The sequence below is a fragment of the Ornithodoros turicata genome, chromosome 1 (assembly GCF_037126465.1).
Source record: "Ornithodoros turicata isolate Travis chromosome 1, ASM3712646v1, whole genome shotgun sequence".
Lineage (NCBI taxonomy): Eukaryota > Metazoa > Arthropoda > Arachnida > Ixodida > Argasidae > Ornithodoros > Ornithodoros turicata.
Window position 1 is genome coordinate 10,465,397 of NC_088201.1, and position 18,257 is coordinate 10,483,653.

The 18,257-nt window shown below is 45.6% G+C and overlaps 1 protein-coding gene across 1 annotated transcript in view; it reads right to left on the reverse strand.

Moving 5' to 3' along the window:
• LOC135396957 (neuropeptide Y receptor type 6-like) overlaps window positions 1–18,257 on the reverse strand; it is a 477,468-nt gene that overhangs the window by 200,307 nt on the left and 258,904 nt on the right. The window lies entirely within an intron of this gene.

An 18,257-nucleotide genomic window follows, 5' to 3' on the forward strand; every position in this document is an offset into this window, starting at 1 on the left:
TACACGAAAACGCAACTGTCTTCTTAGGGGTACTAATGATGTACTGTATGCCGAACTCCGTTGCATGAGTTCAGTAGTATTTCGTATATACCTTTGCACGGTTTCATAAAAAATACACCAAAGTAAGGTATTTGTGATAGCATATGCACCTCCTTGCGTTTTATTCGCGTGCTTTCTTTCTTTTTTTTTTTTTGCATTGCCATCTTTTATTTGGTGAATTACTTGTTTCCAAACAGCACCTTGGGGCTAAAAGAAACACGGAAGGAGCGTTCTAGACATGTAACGTCCATTCTGCGTTCCATTGGAAAAAGTGGTGCTCAGTAGCATTGTGGATTTCTGCTTCTGCTTCAAAACTTCATGCTCACAACGTTCCCGTTTCCATAAAAACTGCTTCCAAGCATCTTCAGCAGCGCCAGCGCCGGTGGTAGTAGATGCGCAGTACACATCGACATTCGAGTGAATTGTTAATTATTGATCGGGTGCTAATAAGCACTGAGGGTGAAATAAATAAATTAAGGTAGTCATGGGACGAGTTACCATTAAGCTGTCCTGGCGGGTTCAAAGATGTATGCCGTGTTCCGAATGCTATTAAGTTTCATTTGCACAAGCTCACGAATATCAGGTAAAATGCAAAATATGGGATTTTTATTTATTTTTTGCATTTACGAGGAGTTGTTGTGTTGGCGCGACAAACAGGAGTTCCGAGAAAGTTTAAGTGTGGAAAACGCGAGACGGTTGTAAAATAAGCTTCTCCCAAATGCAGCTGGGCCTCGCAGGAAAGCACGCTTTACAGAAGAATCTCATCGTGGGGTAAGGCGGGGCAAGATGAGACAGAAACTTGCAATATTGATATGAAATTTTTAGTTTTCGTGTCTTTAAAAAAACTAGCCATAAGCACATTCTCAGGGGTGTAGAGCTTCTGACCTGTAAATGCAGAACGGACGTAGCCGGTCTAAAATAAGCACAGAACAAGAAATTCAAAAATGCAGATATTCTCATCCTGCCCCAACCCTCGATTGCCCCAACGATTAGTGAAGGAGCTCTTTCCTCGTTTTCTTTCATAATTTTCTGTATCCCAGCTGTCTGTGTCTTCCTTTGTTTTCATGAAAGGTTTAGGGAATAGCAAGCCCACACCGTGGCTAACCTTGCCCTTCTCTTTTTTTAACTTTGCATTAAACATTTCCCCCCCTCCCACCCCCCAAACCCTCGGGGCAAGACGAGACATCGCGTCGGGCGAAATGGGACACGCCGTGGTAATGAACTATACAAATTAGTTTTTGAAATCCAAGCAGACAAAGTAGAGCCCGTAGGCCCCTACGCGAGCCCCTTGAGTCCACCGCCCGCATGATGTTCCATAAAACCACACAGTACCCGGTACAATTTTGCTCCACCGTTCTTTGCGATCAGCGCGCCGCCAATCTGATGTGACGCTGGTCGCTCGCTTTTGTGTGCGCTTCTGCTTTGCTGGAAATACCATAGGAAACAGGAAAACCTGCTGGAAAATTCTAGGCAATATTCAAAAAAGAAATACCTGAGGAATAAGCATAAAGCCAACCTAATAATAGACTTATCAGTTTCTAAATTAAATAGCATTAAATTAAAATTATATTAAATTGTCGCGTCTTGCCCCGTATGTATCATCGGATGCATTATTTTTCCTGTTCAACACCGAATAACCAAGAGTACCCACATTTTGCATATACAGTCATGTCTCGATTATCCAGACACCTCGAAAGTCGTCCCTTTTCGTCCGGATAACGAATTTCCGGATAACCGAACCAAGCAAACTTCCGGGGGAGCCTGAACAATTTGGGAGACCTCATTATATAGCTCCAGAAAAGGAAACAAGTAAAAGATCGTTACTTCAGAAATTCATGCGAAGTGAGCTGCTTGAAATTAGTAGGCATGCGTGTGACAGAATCTTGGTAACAGCCACGGGCACACGCTGCATTACCCGGCCGTTCAAAGAAGGGTAATGTCACAGAAAGTTGGTCCAGCATACATATTTTTGTCTTTTTGCAAATATCTTTGGCGTAGGCCAAAAGACGATGCTTTCCTTACAAACAAACAAACAAACAAACGAACGATGCTTTCGGACGGCTGTACGCCGAAATAAATGCTTTAAAATGAAATATTAAAAAATCCACACTTAAAATTCCACCCTTCAAAATCCATTTTCTGAAATAAACCGCTTAAAAATACACACCCTCAAAATAAATGCTGTTAAAATAAATCATGGTTAGGCTTAGCAAGGTAATGTTCCGTATATATATGATGGTTTATCGGCGACACGATGTTCTTTTCGGCGGAACATGGTATTATGATGTTTCTTACTCATGTTTGTACTGTTATCAAGTACATTTCTTCAAATAACAACCTTGGATTTCTAAATATCCAGTTTAAAAGTGATGAGGACGATGCGCGTATGAATACAGGACACAAACTCATGACCCTTGAACCAGCTGCGAGCTGAGCTGTGAACGAGGATAACAGGCAGGGGGGGGGGGGGGAAGATGGCTATGGCGGTTTTGTGGACGGATTGCGCGGCGACGGTTATTCGCACTGGGTGTTATTATGCCAGAGAGAGAGATAAAGCCGGCCAGGATACACGACCAATAAACTTCGCCAGCCGCCCAATCAGAAAACATATCCCCATCCCCTACTAAGTTGGGAACACTGGCCACGGGTCACATACAGAGAGACAACCTACTTCCGGTGTAGAGAAATCCCGGTTCACAGTTCTAGCCCTGGCTAGCCCCAAGCGCCATGAGCGCACTATTTCCACGGCGGACGTAGAGCCGTCGGCTGTCCACCAATCAGGGACGGTGGATTTTAAAAGATTTATTTCGAAGTGTTTATTCTTTAAAGTTTATTTTTCGGAGTTTATTTCGACAGCGTGGATTTTCTCATGATTTATATTGAAGAGTTTATTTTGAAAGTTTGATATTTAAGATATTTATTTTTGAACGTTTTATTTTTACATGATTTATTTCGGCGTCAGTCCTTTCGGACTGTCTGGACATCGACGTTCACATGTGGATTGCTTGCGCCCGATGGGAACGCACCTCTTCTGCTTATCGTGTGTCCACACACACCAGAAGGGTGTGACATCTGAAGAAAGGGGAGTCAAACAGTATACGGAAAACCACGGTGAGATGTGACCCTTTTCCGGAGCAGTGTGAATACAGCACATGCCAGGGACAGAGGACGTTGACACTTCGCCGGATAAGCGAATCAGAATGACCCTTGTACTGGAAGATCGTTACCCGTACTTGCTGTCCGGATACGGATAACGAATTCCGGATAACCGAGGCAAAATCCAATGTTAGCAGGCTCGTTCTCGGTGATATATAGTCCGGATAACGAGTTTTCCGGATATCCGAACTCCGGATAAGCGAGACATGACTGGGTGAATGAGTAAAGAAATAGGATGCGGACTTACATTGATAAAATAAGCCTGCGAAACGCCGATGCACAGATGACAAGAAAGAGAATTACAGAAAATCGCACTTTTTTTGCGGGTCTTTACATTCCAGACAGAAGTAACAGAATCTTTTTTTTTTCTTGAATGCAAACAGCAATCCGGACAATTCTCGCGTGCAGTAAAGCGGACATGCAGAGCCACCTATGAGTAAAGTTTCAAGCGCATGGAGCAGCGCGTCTTTGAGACAAGCGGCGTCGAGCGAAACAAGTCCCGTCTTGCCCCGTGTCTCATCTTGCCCCACTTTACCCTATACAAGCAGCAAAGAGCGTTCCAAATACGATTTGTATTAGTATTTTTATCACTACGAGTGCTTCACTCTGTCACTTGCCGCATTTAGTGGACTTGCTTTCATGCTGCATTACTGGGCCACACTTATGAGGCTCTATAGAATTCCGGATTACTGTTCTACTAGTCGGTAAGTGAGAGTACAGACACTTAAAACGAATGCTCATGGGCGGGAACCACGACAAACGATGCACTTGGTAGAATGTCAGCCTGTTTACTGTGTGAGTTGCTTAAACCGACAGACTACTTGAAGGTTTCGCGACACTCTTGATGGGCGGAACAGATGAACGCGTCGTGTCCTATACTTCCTTCCTCGTTTTCCTTCTTGATGTTTGTCACTTTTGCGAACTGTTCGTTAGCTGTTTCGTCGAATTACTGTAAATGTGAACACGAAGAGAACTCTCCAGAAGTAAGCACTAATTGCTCGCTTAATTCTCTCATTGTGTTTCTCTCAGACTGTATCACTTTGGGCGCGTTTTTCTTCGGCTTCTCAAAAAGAAAGCTCAGCGAAATCTGTACTCGTACCGAAAGGCGAAGCAAGACCCAAAAGACAACACAAAACGTCCATGCAGCATTTATTTTTATACCAGAAATAATAGAACACGTAATTTCTGCGGTACAGGCCTCTATTTTCGTATATTTGCTTTTAGTTCAATGAATAGCGATGAGGAAAATTGCGCGCAAATCAAAATCGCTTTGCTCTACTTATCATTGTTATTGCCATTGTTATTATTATATTGTTATTGCCTTTGTAAAACCGATTTTTTGTGAAAAAGAAAAAAAAAACGTCCTGACGTGTGTAAGGAGGCAAGCCAGTCTTTCCCTATAAATTAGATTAAGAGTTATTCAGACCAACAAATACGGCTGTGGTGTGTTTAACTGATCACTTCCTGTTTGCAGCTCTGTCTGCTGCATCCGAATTATATTTCTTGTGCGAGGCGAGAAATTACATGATAAGACACCACTGCTGCTGTGTCCCTCATATCGAACTTTTAGACGCTATCGAACATGTAGTGTCATCTGTTTCAGTACTGCCTTAAATAACGTTCATATTTCGTTACTGGTACTTTGTAGTGTACTTACGAGTACATGTGGCACTTTACTTGCTGCCATTTGAGCGCCACTTGTACTTCATTTGTATTGCGATGTATTTAGTTTGGATGTACTTATTAGATGTACATTGAGTTGCAAGCAGTTATTTGTTATTATTTGTTTTTTCTACGTGCGAAGAGGGTATGGAATAGAGGGCTTCACAACAGCCTTTTTGTGTGGTAAACATGTGTTCACTGGAATAACAGTACAGCTCTACACTGTTATTCCACTGAACACATATCTTTACTACAGAAAACGATAGTCGTGAAGTCATCTATTCCACACTCTCTTCGCACATAAACGTGAGGCTATTTGGCTATTTCGCTCGTGACTCGGGCGGAGCCTCTGTTTTGTTTTCTTCTTTGGTTTGGTTTGGTTTTAAGGAAAAAATACAATGGAGATTTTGGCTTCACTAATGTAAGGCCCCCAATTCCACATCACTTGCACCAGTTCCTTTGGTGGAAAACTCCTGGAACTCCTGTTTTCTTTCTACTACGCTAACCAGTGATGGCCACTAACTACTTCTACAGTAGTTTAACTATAACTACTAACTACTTCATGATGGAGTAGTTTAACTAGTAGTTCAACTACTTTTCAAGGGAGGTAGTTAAAACTACTTCTTTAACTACTGCAACGTATTTTAACTACATCTCTAACTACTTAACATTGTCCATCGACACCAATCCCATTCTATAGTGTTCTTGGACACCTAAATATGAGCCACAAGCAGCGATAAAAGTGAAGATTTAGTACACATGCACGGCACAATTGCTCTGCACCTCCGTTCTCATCAAACAATCAAGGTACCAAGGTAATCAATCATCAATCAAGGTAAAAGTCGGAAGCACAATCATGCCGTAAAGCTTGCGGCAAAATCGGAAGTAGTTGGCGCCTGCAGTAACCTAACTACTGTAGTTAACTACTTGAAATAGTAGTTTAACTAGTAGTTGCACACTACATTTCTGCAAGTAGTTGATAACTACTTTTTAACTAAAATCAGGTAGTTTAACTACATGTAGTTAACTACTGGCCATCACTGACGCTAACAGACACGTTATTAGTTCGTACTACTTTGCATGGTCTAATCCAACGCCGCCTAGACAAAACAATTCTAATTCGTTTGCGACTACACGGAACAGTGCTTCGATTTAGTCTTCTAAATTGCTGTACAACTTTGATCCTTTACGTCAAAGTACATTACAGGCATCGAAAACTGCACATCAGGAATACTAGAAAGGGGAATTGAATTATCATTGTCTGCTGCAGAAGTTCGTCGCCTCAACTTTCTTGCAGACGACAACCTTTTGCTGCGCACGTATAAATATTTGCATGCCGTGATCGCATGGGCCACTCGTGATATACTAATCACTTCAAACAATGAGCTATCTTTCCTCAACTGTCTGGTCCAGCCATCACTGCCCAGTGTCAGCATTAATTCCCAGAGACTTAAGAGGATGAACAGAGAAAGATGAAAGTGTGCTAGTAATCGTATGCACGCATGCGCAAACTCGTATTTACCAGTCTGTTAGGGAAACAGCATTTTTGAGCGCTCTAGATAAAGAGGTGCCAAGAGCCCTTGAATGCATTCGCGTGGCGAAGCACCCATTAAAACGGAAGAAAGTGATGTCGCGAAGGAAAAGACCCATTATAGTCTTCTAACAATCATTTATAGTGCATAAAAAGGCACGTGAAACGAGCGCAGTAAAGGCGCGTAAAATTTTACGGGGCAATAATTCAGCTATTATCAGGTTCGCATGACATTTCATACAGGTCCCAAGGGAGGCGTGTTATTTCGCCTGGACCGTTGGCACTGCATTTAACTGCGTACATGGGTAGCATTTTTCTAACCCTCCGAGTAATGGGTGACTAGAACAAATTTTAAACACTTCGTTTCATCGTATTTAACAGTATACGTCGGAAAGGGAAACAAAAAAAAAGAGAAACACTGTCAAGGAGCCCGCGATGAGGGAATCACACACGTAACATGAAAAACGGTTAGGAGCAACTAAGATTTATTTGAACAAGAACTTTCGTGCAAGAAACTGCTTCTTCAGGTTACACAACTAAATGCGACACAAGTATATATAACCCACTATTGAATATATATAACCCACTACTTGAATATATATAACCCACTACTTGAATTGGTCCTAAAGTATAATAACTTTGAGTTTAATGGCAGACATTTTGTCCAAGTACATGGCGCAGCGATGGGATCCCGCGTGTCACCTAACTATGCAAACCTCTTCATGGGTCAATTTGAAAAGAGGGCCCTTGAATCCTTCCCCGTACAGCCGCTCATTTTCCTGAGATACATCGACGACATTTTTGTTGTGTGGCCAGGTGACAACTCTTCCTTGTTGTCTTTCTTTGAACACTTCAACTCCTTGCATAGCACTATCCAATTTACCTGCAACCATTCCAATGTTTCGATCAATTTTCTTGATGTCACTGTCTCCATTCGGTCTGGAAAACTAATCACCGACCTTTATAAGAAACGAACCGGCAGACGTCAGTATCTTTCATTTAATAGTTATCACCCCAATGTCCAGAAAAGAAATATTCCTTTTGGGCAATTCACACGACTCAAGCGCATATGTTCCAATACCGAGGATTTCCACAGAGGCCCTCACGAAATGTCTGTGGATTTCAGGAAGCGTAACTATCCTAGCAATCTAATTGAAAATGCTTTCACTAAATCATGCTCGCTGGACAGAGAGGCACTTCTTTCCAGCCAACCTAATGAGGAACACCGAAACATTACTTTCGTGACCACCTACAACAAAGCCCTTCGTAACACGAAAACTATTCTTCAGCGCCATCTTAACATTCTACACAGTGACGAAAAATTGAAAGAACTATTTCCTTCTGCTACCATTGTTACATTCCGCAGGTCAAGGAATATCCGGAATATCCTTACTTCTTCGCGTTTTCGCCGTACTACAACACCTTGTTCGGGTCCCTGCAATGGCATACGCTGCCAAATTTGTAATCTTATTTCTACCTGTACCTCGGTCTCCAGTACCATAAACAACTACACCTTTCAAATTAAACAATCATTGCACTGTAACTCCTTTAACATTTGTTATCTAATAACATGTATGAAATGCAATGTTCAGTACATTGGTGAAACCTCCAATACCATGCGTCAGAGGTTTTACGGTCATAAATCCGACATTGTCAATAATCGCCCCACTCCCGTTGCTATACATTTTAATCTTCCCGGGCACGACGTGGATACACACCTGTCTATTGCAATTCTGGAATCTGGCTACACCACCGATTGCAAACGCAAAAATCGCGAGTCCTTCTTCATTTTTAAGTTTTCTTCTTTAAAACCACGGGGACTAAACGTTCATGGCGGTCCTCTGCAGTTGTTCAACCCATCATCCAGCTAAGCTACTTCATTCACCTTCTGTTCTTAGCATTTTTAGCTCCATTTTCCCTTCAGCCCATAAGGTCACTCGGACCTTCCCACGCAGTTCAACAAAATCTGTGTTCCCCACGTACACGGCTAGACATCCACCTGTGCCCCAGTTTTTCACCACCAAATCTTTTGAACCCCAATTCTCCGCATGTCTCATTTACCCGTACACTTTCTCTTTCCTGATTCTTATGTGACTGTTGCTCACGTGATGCATTGTATTACTGTCTGGTTGTTTTCTGTTTACTTGGTTCTGGAAACCTGTTTTATTGTATCTGTTCTCTTGGGTTATATATACTTGTGTCGCATTTAGTTGTGTAACCTGAAGAAGTGCAGTCTCTTGCACGAAAGTTATTGTTCAAATAAATCTTAGTTGCTCCTAACCGTTTTTCATGTTACGTATTTAACAGTACGTGGAGCTCGATAGAGTCCTGAAAAAAAGAAAAAAAAGAAAAAAGAACTGCGCGTTTTGGCTTTGTAGAACCTGAAATTGAAGCACTTGTGTTTCACAAGCACCGCCTGTTCTTAAAGCAACGTTGGTATCTGAAGGGGGCACGCTACTACATGCATGCATTTAGGACCACCGTGCAGGATGTACGATGGAGAGCAATCACACCGTAATGAAGTGTTAAGGAACTACGACTGAATACATTAGAAAAATACAATCCTACAGAGTCGGTGAATATGATCCTTTTTAGGTGTCTCGGCTGGACAAGTATTACGCAACATTATCTGCGAGCTTCCCTAGAACCCTCGCCTTGCACCAACCTCCTCCAAGTACACAACTCTCTTATTATGGGCACTTGACGCTACTGCTTGCCTGTTTTGAACGGTATTTCCCCCTTCAAGAACGGCAACTGCTTAACCTTCAACTTCAAACGCAACATTATCTGCGAACTTTCCCTAGAACCCTCGCCTTGCACCAACCTCCTCCAAGTACACAACTCTCTTATTATGGGCACTTGACGCTACTGCTTGCCTGTTTTGAACGGTATTTCCCCCTTCAAGAACGGCAACTGCTTAACCTTCAAGCTCGTAGCCTGCGCACTTGCTTGGGAGTCCCGAAGACCACGCAAACCTTCTCTGCTGTTGGCCAAGCGCGGGTTCCTTCCGTGCTTATCCTCCGGGACACTGTAACCCTCCAAGCTTACAGACGCTATCGCGTACGGCACCCCTGTCATCACCTTCGTTATGTTACGCAACATTGCCCTGCTTCTGCGTACGGCCAAGCTGTTCTGCGCCTACAAAGCCAAATTCCACCATCGCATACCATGGTCTGTGTGACCTTATGTCTGTGGACCGCTGTGTGGCCGCTGTGGACCTTATGTCTGCTCCCCCGTGCACACATCCGTTCCTGGTCTTCCGAAAAAGAGCCATGTCCCAGCTGTTGTGGCATGCCAACTAACGCTGCAACATCTCCACTCCCTGCACTCGAATCCAACGGAGATTACACTGACGGCTCGGTGGCATCCGATGGATCATCATCTGCTTTTCATATTCCTGAGGAGGCATACGAGCGCGGTTGGAAGCTGCTGCCCGCGCTCTCATTAACCGAAGCAGGAGCCTTTGCTATATTATCTGCTCTGCGGTACATCTCTTCGTCGACACCAAGAGCGTGGACTACTCTTTCGGGTAATAAGTCAGCCTTAGAGGCCCTGGCATCGTATTCGCCCAAAGTTATTGTCACAAAACACGGCCAACCGCTTTACGTACAGGGCGATAATTTACTTGGTTTCTGCAAATGTCTGAGATGCGAAGATTTTTTCCCAGACCCCGCGGCCAAAGCAAAGAAACAAATTCCGTTCTTATTCCGTTCTTGAGTTTAATAAATTTTCCTTTAACAAGAAACAAATAAACTGAATAACCGTGGATGGGGGGAACGACCGTCGAATCACACCCATGGTGGTCGAAGGCGAACTGGAAGACATACACAGACGCGTCCGAAGTGTCTGATTACTCTACTCGGGTTGTTTTTCCCAGACGTCCGAGACAAACTGTGGTAGCAATAAATTCGGGGATTCCGGGCATGTTGTGGCTAGCTAAACCTATGTTTGCTGTATTGTATGTTTTGTATTTTTGTCTTGTCTCGTCTGGCACCGGGGTGAGAGGCAACACATGTATCCGGAACGCGTTGTAAGGGGCGAAGTAGAGGAGACAAGTAAGTCGCTCAGTAGACTCTGTGGGGACATGTAGCTTGTTCGATTCCGTCTTACGCGGGCGGCGCAAACCGGGACTTTGGTGACTTCGGAAAGCAGGGGCGGTCAGTGTCGGTAGTTAACGGTGGTCTCACGTATCCACGAGTGACAACGACGGGTGTCGCGGCGAAGAAGTCGTCGCACTACAACGCAACAGTCAACGAGGACTTTGTGAGTGTTTGCGTGTACGTGTGTTGTCCACCAACAGAACATCGACCCAACAAGGACCCGACCCTTCCGAGCTCCAGGACCCTCAGCCGGCACCAGCTAAGACTTTGCTTCTTTGTTGCTTGTCTTACCTCTTTGTAACCGGTTGCTCAAAATGCAGAACGTATCATTTTGTAACATGCGGTATTCTATATGCATTGGTTAGTTCATTCGTTTAAAAGCCTCGCTGTTTCTCAAGTAAATACTTGTTTTGTTTAAGCTACATTGTCTTTGTGACTCCCCTCATTTCAAGGTGTCGTGTTCACACGTGCCGCAAGGTACGCATTGGCGGTCCAACTTCTTTCTTCTGTGTTCTTGCTTACGAGGTAGGGTGTGCTTTGCGGTGAATCGCACAGGTCCAAAGTACATGTCGCGGAATTAGTCCCGATATCCCCCTGTTAGAACCGCCTGGCTAACCAAACCGAGCGCCCCCACCGGACCTCGTGACCGCTTTATCAACGACATCTACACGGAGATCCTTTGCCTGCACGCGATATTGTCGTCTCTAGGCCACAGTGTGTGGTTCCAGTGGATTCCGGGCCACGTTGGTATCTCGGGGAATGCCATCGCCGATTCTGCGACCAGGTGTGCTCGTGCAGCTGGGTGTGTCACTTATGTCCTGCTTAGCCCGTCTGTCTGCCGGTTAGCCATTCGCCGACACTGCATGAATAGCTCTCGGGCCTTTTTCCAAGACGCTGTCAGGACAAGCTCTCTTCTGCGCTCCATTGACCCTACAATGACCCACACCGGTAGGCCGCTACCCCAGGGAGGAAGAGTCCTTGCTCCACAGGATTCGACTGAATGTGGTGCGGACTCCACTGCTCCTATTTTAATATGGGCCACCTTTCGTCACCCAATTGCCCCACCTGGCATGTGGAAGGAGACATCCCGCACTAGCTGCTCCACTGCTTCCGTTACCGCCAACGTCGTCTCTTCTCCTACGGTCGCGCATCGCTCGCCTCAGGATTTCGGACTTTTCCCTAGCTATACGCTGCTAGGCCCCACACACGACGTCCCGTTCGGCTGACCTTTGCCCGTTTTTTTTTCCATTTCGTCTAATAAATATACCCCCCCCCCCCCCACACACACAACACAGTCAGGTGACAAAGGCACTTGTTCAGTTCCTGCGGATCTGTGGCCTTCTTGGTGAACTGTGATCAATTTCGTGGTTGTTTTCCTTTTTCGTTTTTCTTTTTCTTTCGTTTCGTTTTTTTTCTTCTTTCTTTGCTGGGAATAGCAAGCCGCCGTAGCGCAGGCTAAGCTTTCCCCCCTTTTTTTATAATAAACATACCCCCTCCCCCTCGTTTCACGGTTGCTCGTTTCTGTTGCTGAGGTATGGTACCGCAGTTGTTGCGGTGGATCACCTCATCCCCTCGTCATTCATACAGTTGTTGTCGCTCTGGGCACTGGGGTGGAGGGCAGGTTGATATTCCTGTGTGCATCTTCGTCCATATTATCGCTAGCCAGGAACGCTTGCGTATAGGGGGCGGCATAATTTGACATTGCGACGGAACAAGTAGTGCGCTTTGCCATTTCACCGCCTGTTTTGCGACTTGACCGACCTATAATCTTTCCGCTACGGGGAACTCGTAACGTACGCGTTACGAATAAGGATTGAGAGCATTTGTTCTTTCATTGCGTGGGTGTTGCAGGAAAAAAAAAATTACATGTTATTATATAATTTACGTTTACAAACCGGCATGGCCGAGCGGGTTAAGGCGCTCCGATCGTTGGTGGTATCACCAAGGTCGTGCTGAAGACTGGAAGGTGGTGGGTTCGAACCCTACCCCCGGCTGTGCTGTCTCACGTTTTTCCTGGGTTTCCCGAAGGCTTTCCAGACGAATGTCGACACAGTACTCCCTGAAGTCGGCCCAGGGTGCATACTAATCCCCCTATCCCCCACTTCTTCCTGCTGTCCCCTGTCCATCTGTCCACATCGGTACGCCGCTCGCAGCCACAGTTGCTTCGCGGCGTTAATTAACACGGACTTTAAAAAAAACATACATTTATAACCTATAGCGTATTGTGTTAATGGTATCGCGTAATCATTCCATATTCCATGCGAAATTGTCACAAGGAGAGTGATAATTGTGTGGCTAGACATACTAGCGCGCAATTTATGGTGGCGCTGTCATCTATTGCGTCCATCACGTAGATGCGTAGCATCGCACTTCAAAATAATGATTAGTGGCTGCGGTAGAAGAGCTGGAGATCACTCGGATACTCTATGTATAGTGTCATAGAAACCAGCGTTCTACTTACAGTGCGTTAACAAATAAACTTGTATTGTTCGTTCTCAGCTGGCAGTTGCACTTCCTACCTCTCTGCTCCTTGTGCCATAAAAAACCAAAACAAACAAACCGCTCTGCTAAGGCGTACAACAGCTTAAAGTATGCGGAAGCCCGCTCCAAAGTAGTAACATATGTATCTACGCAATAGTTTAAGCATTAAAACGCAATTGCTACAAGGAGGGCGTGAAAATTTGATGTAGGGCGCGCTGGTATAATTAGGGTCACTAATGTATCGAATGTTTTCGGGGATATCGGACGTTCCACGCTAAAATGGGCAATCTGAATGCACTAGAGCTCATTTAGGTCACCAGTGCGTTTCAGAAGACCCCACTCATTAGGAGGCTGAATTTATACGAGCACTGACACGGTGTTTCGTCTCTAATAGTACGCGCAATCTATTCATCATACGTATTTCAACTCTCCATTCATCCGCAAACCATCCATTGTTCCACGCTCAGTTCCTCAATTCACTTCCATTGGGAACCGTGTGATGCCTCAATGATCTGGTTTCCAAATGCGTCTCTTTAGGTGGCACTACATGCCACGGACACCCAGCTGAGTAGACATCTTATTCGGTGATGACTTAATGAAATTTTAGAGAGGTATTACACTCCGTTCGCACTGTCACATACTCGTACACAATCTGGATCGTCACTCGGTCTTGGTCGCAACTACCGAGGAGGAGGAGGAGGAGTGTCGTTGGGAGGAACCCGAGAGGTCTGCCTGCCTGATTAGGCGGCATGTTTCTCGGGAAGGGAAAGGTGGTGGAGAGGAGGAGAGGAAAGGGTGAAGTGGAAGACCGAGCGGAATCCGCTCGGGGGGAGGATAGCTGCGTCCATGGACCGACTTCAGGGGAACTGTGCCGGCATACACCTATTACACATCTGAGGGAAACCCAGGAAAAACCCCAGACGGCACAGCCGGCCCGCGGATTCGAACCGCGGACCTCCCAGTCTCCAAGCGCACGCGTTACCGCTGCGCCACCGGAGCTGGTCGCAACTACCGGGTTCAACATACTTACGCTTTCCGCATTTGACATTCATATGGCATGTGCGGCCCCGACAGGGTGAGGGAGAAAGGAAGCCACGTACGGCGCCTGCACCAATCCTTGAAGTGTGTAATCCCGTTCACGAAGAGGACAAATGTCCGCCGTGTTAATCTAGGTCGCGGAGGCACACTTTGTCCGCACGTAAGGATGATCACGATTGCAGCCTCATCACAAGAGACAGTAACTTACAGTAGCACGGCTACTTCGTCTTGGATGATGGCATTTGCGAGTCGTTCTTTCTCTTCGCTTCAAACTGTTTCAAAACAAGGTTTAAGGCTTTGAGTGACCTCTTTGTATAAGTTGTCCAACGTCGCGACATATCGATCGCTTTCGCTCGTTTTTTTCTTCATCTTTGCGCAGCATCACAACTGCCCACGTCCAGAAAGTGCTACGGGGAGTACGCTACGATGATGTAATATCCAATTGGGTAACGAAGCGAACGTGCTTCTCTTTCAGACAACGCCGTGTGGCCAATAACGGCGAGCCTATCCTGCCATCACCCCCCCCCCCCCCCCTCAGACAACGATGGGGAAGTAAAGCTACTTCGCTGTAGGCTGCGATGCTGCTGCCATACTATCTCTCAGCGTTCACGTTTTTGAGTTTGAAGATTTTTTTTTCTCTCTACTTAAAAAGAAGGGGGGGGGGGGGGTGAAGGCACTAAACAGTAACGTTCGAAAATGTACTGTTCTCACGACCTGGCCCTTCCCTCATTCACTCTGTAAAAGAACAAAGAAACAAATAAATCACAATTCAGGATGCCGTAGGATTCAGGATGCACTCCATAAAACGGTGCTAGAGGTCAAACGGAAACAAAATGCCGGGTCCAACTAGCCCTTTTGCCTGCCTCAGTATCGATACTCTGAAGTGTAGCTTATTTAGTAATTCTAGTGGATTTGAACAACAGATCAGCTCCCACTCTAATAATTTCCATCGCTCCGGAGCACGTGTCCCTCTGACGAGGAATAAGCGCTGTCCTCTCTGCGCTCCGGATGCGCACGGCATCGGCTCACGTGCATTCCAAAATTTGGCGATGGATATTTGCATGCACGTGCTCGTTACAGGTTATTAAAAAAAATACGATGGCTTTCAAGCAAGGTTTTACATGAAATCCCCTTATTAAAGAGTTAGTTGAAGAGACTTAGGTACTATTTAGTCAGATGGTATTTACATACTCTCTTCGAGAGAATGCCCGCCTGGCCGTATAATTCTCTTGAAAACGGGGGGGGGGGGGTCTATTTGTTTTGACAGGAAAAGTCAGCCAGAAAGGACGTATCTATGCTGCTCTCGCAGCTTTTTACAAAAAAAAAAAAATCTGTACCGAATACAAAAAGCACCTGTATAATGAGCTACTTATCGGATTTATCCTCCGGCTTTGGCCGTGGCCTCGCTCTAAATGTCAATTTCATTATTTTGTGCTACCACCACCATCATCATCAATAAGTGATATATGCGAGATAGATATGTGTGGCATATCGCAGAGAAAAGTAGACAGTTTAATGACAGTTTAATTACAGTAGACGCTACATATGTATGCGGAAAATACGGATGTTCACGTAAATTGCCGGATAATCACGGTCGAAGATAAATTAGATAATCTCGTCAAATAAACAATAAGCAAACATATAAACAAGACCCGCAGACAGGAGGACGCAGTCATCCGATAGGAATTTTATCCCTTTCCTTTTCCTCATTTTCTCCTTTGCTTTTTACATCATCTCGAATCTTCGGTTCGTGTGCCGATAAATTACGTTTTCACTTTGCAGTATTCAAATTGAACGAGGAACGCACTTGGGATTTTAATATTTGCATAGAGATTGCTCTTTGATACTTCCATCAACGTAGATTACATCGACTTGCAAGGAGGATGTTTCTGTGTCTGAATTTAGAATTAGGATTACAGACTAATCTTGGATCTACATCTACTATCCATAATAAAACGTATTTGTCTTCTGCGTACAAAATGAAGCCTTAATTGTAAGAGCCTCGTTTGAACTTATTTGTGCCAGGCAGCGAGCTAAAGGTGTGTCCTCATTATGCCGATTGGCTTTCCCCGCTGTGCTTTCGTCTATGGCTCAGTGGGCCCATCGGCCTTGCCGACCACTTAAAAAGAAGACGCACCTTAACATTAAGTCAGGGCTAGGATTGCCACCAGGCCGGTATTATACCGGCACGGCCGGTTATTTGGGCGCTCTGCCGGTTGCCGGTAGGAAGGTGATACCGGCAGCCTTTTGCCGGTATTTGTGGCTCAAGACCTTTCATAAGGGCTTTTACGGGATTTTCCCTTCAACGTTCCACTACAGCTTGAATAAATCTGGAACACAGATCCAGCTCCGCAGTCACCAGTCGTTTTCTTAGTTATTCATTATTATTTTCCCTTTCCACGAGCCTTTCCTCCTTTCCCTCTATTCCACCTCCTCTCCCTCAGCCGGTATTTTTCACTACGAAAGGTGGCAACCCTAGTCAGGGCCCATATAAAGGCATTTATAGCTATACCTTTCCTGTATCTTCAATCATTATTTCGGCAAGGATTACTACAACATTTAGTGAGCCAATTGCTAACTACTAACGTCATTAAACTGCATTCCTTAGGCACGCCTATCGTTATCCGGATACGTTATGCAGAAATTACCCACGTGGACGGCTGCTTTGGGAGAAGCCGGAAGGATGTTCCTCTGTTCGTAATTGATACAATTACTTATTTATATACAGTCCATGACGGACTTACCAGTCGGATTAGTTAGTTAATCTTACCAGTCGGATCTCTTATCGCGGCTGTCTCCCTTCGTTTCAGCATAGGCATTCTAAATAAGTTACATGAAGCAGTAAAGTATATAAGGGAATTAACGTTGTTGCACGAGAGATTAACGCAGATATCCGGCTTCCGATACCCGGTCGGTAATAGGTGACCGGTACTTCCTAAGAATCACGGGAAAAGGGTTGACTTCCATGTCTACACTAGCAGACGACGCACGCTACGGGTGCTGGACTGGATGTAAATATGGAATTCTATATTCAAATTTCGAGTCGAAGGAATGTCTCTTACAAAGTAGAGTATATTCGGCAGCTGTAACCGTAAGCCCGAAAACGCCACAGGAGACTGTATGAATGCTGCTTCATGCGATGATCCGGATGCACATCACAAATGCTGCATATACGGTGCATTGCATACAGCTGTGCATATTGTATACGGCTCGATTATGTAACAATTCGGCTTCGGATACATATCTATTTGCTATATCTATTCAATGTAATAAATTTTCTTTATATACAATTGCTTTGTATTCGCTCCGGTTTTAAAATGACTAGTCCCACAGCTATAGCTGCAAATATGTGTTCATTAAATACCACTGTGATGAACAACAACAATGTAGCGGCCTCCGCCGACGATGAAGAAGCGCGTGCTCCCGCCCACGCTCTCCACCCGGAGTTCATTCCATCCGCGGCCACCGTCCAATAAACATCTGCATCCCGCTACGCTCCTGGTCTATCTCTCTTAGCCGCGCTCACAAACTGGTGACCCGACTCTGGGTGACCCGAAACTGGGACCAAGACTCGCTCTCCGCGTGAATTACATCACTTGGCCTTCATAGCCAAATTCACCACGGACGTACGCCACATCACCGGCCCCGACAACGTCGTCGCCGACGGCCTCTCTCGCTCACCGATAGTCGCGCTTACGCAAGCGTTCCCTCCTGCGCCCGACTATACTGCTTTGGCGAACGCACAAGCCTCGGACACCGATTTACAAGCTCTTCAACAGTCGCCGCAGCCACTCAACCTCCAGCGCATTCCCTACCTCGACACACCGCGCGGGCTACTCTGCGACATGACAACGGGAACGCCGAGGCCCCTCGTCCTTCTCGCTTTCCGCCGACGTCTCTTCGACACCTTCCACGGACTCCACCATCCCGGTATCAAGGCCACACAGCGGCTTGTCGCCGCCCGCTTCGTTTGGCCTTCTATGAACCGGGACGTCCGTCAATGGGCCCGAACATGTCTGGCTTGTGAGCGCACGAAGGTGCAGCGGCACACAGTATCTCCAACACTGCCGTTTCCAACACCCGACGCCCGTTTCCGACATATCCACCTGGACCTAGTGGGACCTCTGCCCACGTCGTCCGGCCACTCCTACCTACTCACAATCGTGGATCGTTTCACGCGCTGGCCGGAGGCAATACCCATCCAGGACATGACTGCCAGCACTGTCGTCCGCGCCTTTCTGCGCAGTTGG